Genomic DNA, 10,309 nt, shown 5'->3' on the forward strand with positions numbered 1-10,309 from the left:
CATATCCTGAATGAGAAAAAGCTGCAATATAGGGTAGCCTATGCCAAATGACCGCCGTTTATAACAACGGCAGAGCTAGGGAATTTCACTGACCGGCAAACCTGAAAAGAATTCAGCAGTTTGAGACTGATCCTAAAACAAAAATTGAGAATCCTACCCTGAGTAGAAAAGTAGCAAGATGAAATGGAAATATCAAAACCATTATTGCAAATGCAAGAAGAGCCTGAGTTGCAAAGAAGTAAGAAGAAGAAGGCAAGGAGGACATCAAAATCAAAAAGAAGGGAGAGGGTAGCAGGAAATCATAGGTGATTTTAAGCACTGTCTTAAGTGAATCAGCTTACATGACTGTCTGTCTGAAGCAAAAGGAGAGATGCATGGCCTAATGTGTTTGCAAAACATACAATCAGACAAACAAACACCAAAAGGTTACAGTTGGCTGACATATAGAAAACAACCATGATTATTCAAGACAAAATTCTCAAAGTGATATCAAGGATCATTCAGCACGCATCGAACTATTATCACTGTTAGCATGTACTCTACACACTTGTATTCAGAAAACAGACGCGTGCATAATTATTCATAGATACTGATCCAGAAGTGCATATCGTGAGCAAACACAAATGACGGTTTGGATTAAGAGTGGGTCATAGAAAGGGATATAGTCTTACAAGTCTTCCAACAGGATAAACGAATGCCTAATTCTACCCTACGTAGAGTAGAAATGGCATAAGCCTATAACAAAGATAAGTAGCTCTGCAAAAATGAACTAAGTGCAAAAGAGACAGACAGGAAAGTGCACGTTGTGATTGGTTTCATTTCTAGGAATTTCAGCCCCCATGAAACAAATGGATCTATGTTCTGAGAGTGTGGGTGTTTCAGCAGAAAGCAACAGGCGGATATGTAATCTGGGTGAATGGATATTACACAAACATGAGTTTCCTTGAGTGGGTCTCTGTGTACTGTGAAATATTAGAAAGTTTATATAGGTGTGAATCCATAAACTGATCATGGACACTCTTCCCTCCGTTTGTACTGTGTATACAGATCTGAACAAAAAGAAAGAGGGAAGAGAAAAGGACCATGGGACCCTTCTGGATAGAATCACATTTCCCTTAGGAAACTCTCATCAAATGCAGCATCACCCCCAATACGGAATTGATGCATCAACCACTGGGGATGTCAGGTACCGGTTGGATTCCAGGTGGAATGTTGGTGTGTACCATGAGGCTTGTTGCGGCTGGTGGATCCAAGATAACTGGGCAGAATTCTGTGGGTGGATCAGTTTGATGGTGGGTCTGCTGCCCTATGAGGAGATTGGCTTAGGTCTTTTGTTCGGGTAGCTGAGTAAGTTCGAGATAAGGCTGCTGCCCAAAGACCTGAGTTCATGGGTCAGTTTCCAGAATCTGAGAGGGCAGACAGTGGAAGATCTGCTTGTCATCTGCTTACTGGTGAGGCTTCGAGGTATTTTCAGACTTGCCCAGTACTATTGATATCGACTTTATCGGAGACACGAAGAGAAGCTGGCAGAAAAACTGGCTGCATGGATTGAGGAGATGTGCGAACACATTGATGAGAGTTGTTCTGCTACAGTGGAGAATATCTGCATGGAGAAATCTCTAGAGCATACCAGGCTTGAAAGACATTCATGAGACTTACTGAACCTCGGTGATTCTGCAGAAAATTAAGGAGAGTCAACGTGCCCTTGAGAAAATTACTCGATTCTCTGCTCCAAGAACGGGTCCAAGATTCCTGACGTTTAAAAGAGAAGAGATGGCAGAGATGAAAATGCGCTCATGTACTTGGAAGTGGTCGTGGGATTCCACACATCCCAAGGGGCATTTACGAATCATTCAGACCAAAATGAACCAAGCCCAGGTAAGACTATTCCCACGTTTTTGCCTAGCTATCAATCACATGCTCTTCCCTCCACTCCACTCTGGCATCCATTTCAAAGAATCAGAACCTGAGCTGCAATGAATCCAGTAGGAGGAGAGCAAGCCCCTACTAGAATCAGAGTTCCACCTCCTTCACACTCGGTGAACAACAGTGAAGTCCTTAAAGGTCAAATACTCTTGACTGAAATAGATAGGATTTGAATAATTAGCTCACACAAAGAAATGATAACCTTCCCCTAGATTCAGGAAATGCTGGGGTTATATATTCTTTGGGCTGAAAGGAGTGTGGGAAGTGAGGGGAATCTTTGAATGAACTTGAATATGTAATACGCCTCAGTTTTTCAAGACAGTACAGGAAAATATTAGAAGTCAGATAGTGAACTGAACTGTAAAAGTCGCCAAACACTTTAAAGACATAGGTTATCTGGACAGTCATTCACTTCCGTCAAGCTCCGGGTGCACTATATCTTGGAGGTGAAGACTTGGTTGTGTTAAATTGCTTTACCCAACATGATCGGATGATTAAGCCTTCTCAGCACTGATAGAAGAGCACCTGGTTCTCAATAGCCTAGCATAGCTCCAGCAGGTTTCTCATAGTTAAATGACTCTAGGTGCTTTGGGAATCAAGCCTAAATATATATATTCTGTTTAGATTCTCTTGTATATTCATAGAGAGGAATGATAACCCTTGAAATGCCAACATTGCCAAGTATGTGTCATTGGGAATAAAGAGCATCAGGTGCACAAAGTAAACCCAGGTTGGGGGTTATATCATGGTTCCAATAGGTGTTTCATTGTTCCTTTTTTGATGGAGGCATTAAGAGAAAAGTTTTGGCATGTCCCCTTCAAAATTTTGGAATGCTATTTTACATTGAGACTATCTGTTTTTTCCTTAGAGCTGTCAAAATCTTACACAAATTTTCAAGTCTGGCTTCTAGGTTGATTTGGTAATTTTCAAAATCTAATTTCACTTTCATATAAATCCCAAAACACGTAAATCGATACTATTAAACTTCTTAAAGTCTACAACTGCCTTATCAACATAATGTCAAACCTGGAGTCTTCGGACAAACCCTAAGACCAAGGCTGTAAAGAATAAGGAGCGAAACAAATGTCCAATTTCTGTGAATTATCTGTGAATTGTGTTGATTTATCGATGCCCAGTAGGAAGAGAACGAGTGCAAACTGCTCTCACTAGCTACCATACACAAAATATTGTAAAAACACACTCACCCAGCCCTTGGCAAAGGACACTTGACTAAGAGTGGTGTGTTATTTCCAAATATAGGATGAGGCCTCAGAAAAACCGGAAGCAGGAAAAGGCAAAGTAGAGAATGGAAACCAGTGCAGGATCTGACCTCTGGTAATGGAGCATCAAAGGTGAAATTCTGTTTTACTTGGAAGCATACTATCAAGCCGGCAGCAGGCATGGGATTGAAGGTGATGCGCTGAGTGTTAGAAGAGTGCACAGCAGATGCTTGGCTGACAGAACTCAAAGAAATCAGCTCAAAATATCCCCACAATTGAATCTGAGACCAAGATCCAAGCTGCCAAATCTGAGCAAGCCGAGGCAGCGGAAAGAGAGGGATAGGGCTACGGATGATGGCTCTCGCAGAACTCAGGGATCTAGAGTGCGTTGAGGGTTTTCGTGGGTACTTTCAAGGGAGCAAAGAGAACTGTGATCGAAGTGAGAGAGCAAATGCACTGGTGCATGAGGTTGAATTTATCGATATGTCCTATGGCCACATCCACTGCATATGCAGGTCCAGGGTCCAATTTGACATTTTGACAATAGAGCACGTGTGGGGCTCAATCAGAGGTATCATGCATCTGGACTGAGGGTTCCAGCTGGCGTTGGGTTTGAAATCAGTATTAAAAGATTTAGGATCTGCTACGTTCTTAACCTGGATTTGGATTACAGTCTGGTTTGAGGCAGAGGATGAGGAAAAGCCCTGTGGTTGAATTCGTGAACCCATAATTCAAGAATGAGAGAACAAGGAAGAATGGTCAAAGTCCACAGCATGAGAAGATGAAGCATTTTTTATAGCATTATTACCGAAATGCAGATGCTACATTTTGGACGGCACTGACATGGTACTGCACCGAGAAAACATTGGTCGGTCTACGGGATCATCCCAGCAGGCCCTGAAGTATGACATCCATACATATGCTTCCACTGGTGTTTCTGTAGACAGAGAAGCTCTGGGAAGAACTGGTAAAATTGGGACATTCCCATGGAAGTAGAAAGTATAAGTGCACTCTTTGTTGGCTGTTTGGAGACACTTCAAAATGTCATACAAAAAAATGCAGAGCCGAAAACCTATAGAAGCCTCATTTCCACTAGAGGAAGTGCCCTGTGCCCTTTCAGAATTTTGAGATTAGTGAAATAAAAATGAGGTTCTACTAACTGAAACAGTATGGTGTGTTCATCACAACAAAGGCAACACCAGGATTTAGAGATATACCAGACAACACACACAGGAACAGGGCATGGCATCAAGGTCTAGAGAAAATTCTCCTCACAGAAATACCATGGAATTGCTTACACCAAAGAGTCTAAAGTTTGCACTTAACCAAGCCCTAAAATTCTATATTAGATACATGATATTACCTGAACTGCAGAGTAAAAGAAGTATAGTAAAAGAAACAGGAAGTACCATTTTCAGTTCCAAAGAGATTGAAGGCCCAAATAATAAGTTTTCAAACAACTTGAAGGCAAAACCATAACAGACCAAGCTCTGAAAATGGAGGTGAGGAAAACACTGATGAACCACAGTGCCTCAGAATCACAAAAGGCAGAATACCAGGAAAGGGGAAGAGAAACTCGAAAGAAGAAACCAATAGTATTAGAAAACTCAATAGATGAGATAAAAACTGGGCTAAAGTCAATCCTAAGCAGACTACATAATGCAGAGGGACTCGTGAATGACTGTGAGGACAGGGGAACAGAAATCCCTCAATCACAAGAAGACACAGAATAGCAAGTGCAAACCACCGCTAACATCACTGTTGACTCCTGGGTTAAGAAGAAGCAGGTAAGAATAGGAATCATAGGATTCCCAAATGGAAAAGCAAGAGATAAAATAATAAATTCTGAAAAGGAATTTGTGGAATAATCACAATGAAACTTACTGGAAGCCAAGAAAGTATCGTCAATACGAATTCAGGATGTAAACAGCGTCCAAAAGAGGTGGAATACCAATAGACCAACAAGCAGCTGTAGAATTCAAATAAACATATTTCATGATCATCCCAGTGATGTAAAATGCACCTTGAGGAAAGCAACTTAGTCACAACAGAACCTCCAGAGGGGTTTCAGCTGATATCTCGGCAGAAATTTTGCAGCACTGGGAGGAGTGTCAGGACATAGACCATATCCTGAATGAGAAAAAGCTGAAATCTAGGGTAGCCTATGCCAAATGACCGCCGTTTATAACAACGGCAGAGCTAGGGAATTTCACTGACCGGCAAACCTGAAAAGAATTCAGCAGTTTGAGACTGATCCTAAAACAAAAATTGAGAATCTTACCCTGAGTAGGAAAGTAGCAAGATAAAATGGAAATAACAAAACCATTATAGCAAATGCAAGAAGAGCCTGAGTTGCAAAGAAGTAAGAAGAAGAAGGCAAGGAGGACATCAAAATCCTAAAGATGGGAGAGGGTAGCAGGAAATCATAGGTGATTTTAAGCACTATCTTAAGTGAATCAGCTTACATGACTGTCTGTCTGAAGCAAAACGAGAGATGCAAGGCCTAATGTGTTTGCAAACAATCAGACAAACCAACAAATACCAAAAGGTTACAGTTGGCTGACATATACCAAACAACCATGATTATTCAAGACAAAATTCTCAAAGTGATGTCAAGGATCATTCAGCACGCATTGACCTATTATCGCTGTTAGCAAGTACTCAACACACTTGTATTCAGAAAACAGACGCGTGCATTATTATTCATAGATACTGATCCAGATGTGCATATCTTGAGCCAACTCAAATGACGGTTTTGAATAAGGGTGGGTCATAGAACGGGATATAGACTTAGAATTCCTCCAACAGGATGAACGAATGCCAAATTCTACCGTACGTAGAGAAGAAATGGCATAAGCCTATAACAAAGACAAGTAGCTCTGCAAAACTGTACTAAGAGCAAAAGAGACAGACAGGAAAGTGCACGTTGGGATTGGTTTTATTTCTAGGAATTTCTGACCCCATGAAACAAATGGATCCATGTTCTGAGAGTGTGGGTGTTTCAGCAGAAAGCAACAGACGGATATGTAATCTGGGTGAATGGATATTACACAAACATGAGTTTCCTTGAGTGGGTCTCTGTGTACTGTGAAATGTTAGAAAGATTAAATAGGTGTGAATCCATAAACTGATCATGGACACTCTTCCTTCTGTTTGTACTGTGTATACAGAACTGAACAAAAGGAAAGAGGGAAGAGAAAAGGACCATGGGACCCTTGTGGATAGAATCACATTTCCCTTAGGAAACTCTCCTCTAATGCAGCATCCACCCCAACACTGACTTGATGCATCAACCACTGGGGATGGCAGTTACCGGTTGGATTCCAGGTGGAATGTTGTTGTGTACCACGAGGAATGTTGCGGCTGGTGGATCCAAGGTAACTGGGCAGAATTCTGTGGGTGGATCAGTTTGATGGTGGGTCTGCTGCCATATGTGCGGATTGGCTTAAGTCTTTTTTTCGGGAAGATGAGTAAGTTCGAGAAACTGCTGCTGCCCAGAGTCCTTAGTTCACGGGTCAGTTTCCAGAATCTGAAAGGGCAGACAGTGGAAGATCTGCCTGTCATCGGCTTACTGGAGAGGCTCCGAGGTATTTTCAGACTTGCCCAGTACTTTTGATATCGACTTTATGGGAGACACGGAGAGAAGCTGGCAGAAAACGTGGCTGCATGGATTGAGGAGATGTGCGAACACATTGATGAAAGTTGTTCTTCTACAATGGAGAATATCGGCATGGAGACATCTCTAGAGCATACCAGGCTCGAAAGACATTCATGAGACCTACTGAACCTCGGTGATACTGGCAGAAACATACGGAGAATCAAGGTTCCCTTGAGAAAGTTACTCGATTCTCTGCTCCAGGAACGGGTCCAAGATTCCTGACGTCTAAAAGAGAAGAGATGGCAGAGATGATAAAAGTGCTCATGTTCATGGAAGAGGTCGTGAGAAACCACACATCCCAAGGGGCATTTACGAATCATACAGACCGAAATGCACCAAGCCCAGGTAAGCCTATTCCCAAGTTTGTGCCTAGCTATCAATCACATGCTCTTCCCTCCACTCCACTCAGGCATCCATTTCAAAGGATCAGAACCTGAGCTGCAATGAATCCAGTAGGAGGAGGGCAAGCCCCTACTAGAACCAGAGTTCCTACTCCTTCACACTCAGTGAACAAGAGTGAAATCCATAAAGGTCAAATACTCTTGACTGAAATATATAGGAATTGAATACTTAGCTCACACAAAGAAATGATGACCTTCCCCTAGATTCAGGAAATGCTGGGTTTATGTATTCTTTGGGCTGAAAGGAGTGTGGGAAGTGAGGGGAATCTTTGAATGAACTTGAATATGTATTAGGCCTCAGTTTCTCAAGACAGTACATGAAGATATTAGAAGTCAGATAGTGAACTGAACTGTAAAAGTCGCCAAACACATTAAAGACACAAGTTTTGTGGACCGTCTTTCCCTTCCTTCAAGCCCCGTGTTCAATATAACTTGGCGGTGCAGACATGGTTGTGTTAAATTGCTTTACCCAACATGATCATATGATTAAGCCTTCTCAGCACTGATAGAAAAACACGTGCTTCTCAATAGCCTAGCATAGCTGCAGCAGGTTTCTCATAGTTAAATGCCTCTAGGTGCTTTTGGAATCAAGCCTAAATTTGTATATTCTATTTAGATATTCTTGTATATTCCTAGAAAATAATGTTACCCCTGGAAATGCTAACATTGCCTAGTATGTGTCATTGGGAATAAAGGGCACCACATGCACAAGGGAAACCCAGGTTGGGGGTTATTTCATGGTTCCAATAGTTATTTCATTCTTCCTTTTGTTGTTGGAGGCTTCAAGAGAAAATGGTTGGCATGTCCCATTCAAACTTTTGGACTGCTATTTTACATTGAATCTGTCTGTTTTTTCCTTAGAGCTGACAATTTGTAACTGATATTGTCAAGTCTGGCTTCTACTTTGATTTGGTAATTTTCAAAAACTAACTTCAATTTCATATAATTCCCAAAACACTTAAATCGATACTATTAATCTTCTTAAAGCCTGCAACTGCTTATCAACATGATGTCATAGCTGGTGTCTTCGGACAAACTTTCCGACCACGGCTGTAAAGAAAACGGAGCAATACAAATATCCAATTTCTGTGAATTATTTGAGGAAAGTGTTGATTTATCGGTGCCCATTAGGCAGAGAACCACTGCAAACTGTTCTCACTAGCTACCATATACAAAACATTGTAAACAATGAATCACACATCCCTTGGCACAGGACACTTGCGGAAGAGTGGTCTGTTATTTCCAAAGACAGGCTGAGGCGACAGAAATCCTGGAAGCAGGAAAAGGCAATGTAGAGAATGTAAACCAGTGCAGGATCTGACCTCTGGTAATGGAGCATCAAAGGTGAAACTCTGTTTTCCTTGGAAGCACACTCTCAAGCGGGCAGCATGCACGGGATTGAAGGTGATGCGCTGAGTGTTAGAAGAGTGAACAGCAGATGCTTGGCTGACAGATCTCAAAGAAATCAGCTCAATATATCCCCACAATTGTATCTGAGATGAAGATCCGAGCTGCCAAATCTGATCTAGAAGAGACAGCGGAAAAAGTGGGATAGGGCTACGGATGATGGCCCTCACAGAACTCAGGGATCTAGAGTGTGTTGTGGGTTTTGGTGGGTAATTTCAAGAGAGCAAAGAGAATTGTGACCTCAGGGATACAGCAAGAGCACTGGCGCATTAGGTTGAGTTAATCGATATGTCCTATGGCCACATCCACTGCATCTGTAGGACCAGGGTCCAATTTGACATTTTGCCAATAGAGTACCTGTGGGGCTCAATCAAACGTATCATGCATCTGGACTGAGTTTCCAGGGGGTATTGGGTTTGAAATCTGTATTAGAAAGTATAGAATCTGATATATTCAAAACCTGGATTGAGATTACAGTCTGGAATGAGGCAGAGGATGAGGAACAGCTCTGTGGTTGCATTCGTGAACCCATTAATCAAGAATGAGAGAACTAGGAAGAGTGGTCAAAGTCCACAGAATGAGAAGATGAATCATTTCTTACAGCATTATCACCCAAATGCAGATGCTACATTTTGAACGGCACTGACAGTTTACTGCACGGAGGACACATAGGTCAGACTGCGGGATCATCCCAGCAGGCCCTGAAGTATGACATCCATACACATGCTTCAACTGGTGTTTCTGTAGACAGAGAAGCTCTGGGAAGAACTGGTAACATTGGGACATTCCCATGGAAGTAGAAAGTACAAGCGCACTCAATGTTGGCTGTTTTGGAGACACTACAAAATGACATACAGAAGAATGCAGAGCCGAAAACCTATAGAAGCTTCATTTCCACTAGAGGAAGTGCCCTGTGCCCTTTCAGAATTCTGAGATTAGTGTAATAAAAATGAGGTATTACTAACTGAAACAGTATGGTGTGTTCATCACAACAAAGGCAACACCAGGATTTAGAGATATACCAGACAACACACACAGGAACAGGGCATGGCATCAAGGTCTGGAGAAAATTGTCCTCACAGAAATACCATGGAATTGCGTACACCAAAGAGTCTAAAGTTTCCACTTAACCAAGCCCTAAAATTCTATATTAGATACATGATATTACCTGACCTGCAGAGTAAAAGAAGTATAGTAAAAGAAACAGGAAGTACCATTTTCAGTTCCAAAGAGATTGAAGGCCCAAATAATAAGATTTCAAACAACTTGACGGCAAAACCAAAACAGAGCAAGCTCTGAAAATGGAGGAGAGGAAAACACTGATGAACCACAGTGCCTCAGAATCACAAAAGGCAGAATACCAGGAAAGGGGAAGAGAAACTCGAAAGAAGAAACCAATAGTATTAGAAAACTCAATAGATGAGATAAAAACTGGGCTAAAGTCAATCCTAAGCAGACTACATAATGCAGAGGGACTCGTGAATGACTGTGAGGACAGGGGAACAGAAATCCCTCCATCAGAAGAAGACACAGGAAAGCAAGTGCAAACCAATGCTAACATCAATGTTGACTCCTGGGTTAAGAAGAAGCAGGTAAGAATAGGATTCATAGGATTCCCAAATGGAAAAGCAAGAGATAAAATAATAAATTCTGAAAAGGAATTTGTGGAATAATCACAATGAAACTTACTGAAAGCC

Source organism: Camelus bactrianus, chromosome 36 (assembly GCF_048773025.1).
Source record: "Camelus bactrianus isolate YW-2024 breed Bactrian camel chromosome 36, ASM4877302v1, whole genome shotgun sequence".
Taxonomy (NCBI): domain Eukaryota; kingdom Metazoa; phylum Chordata; class Mammalia; order Artiodactyla; family Camelidae; genus Camelus; species Camelus bactrianus.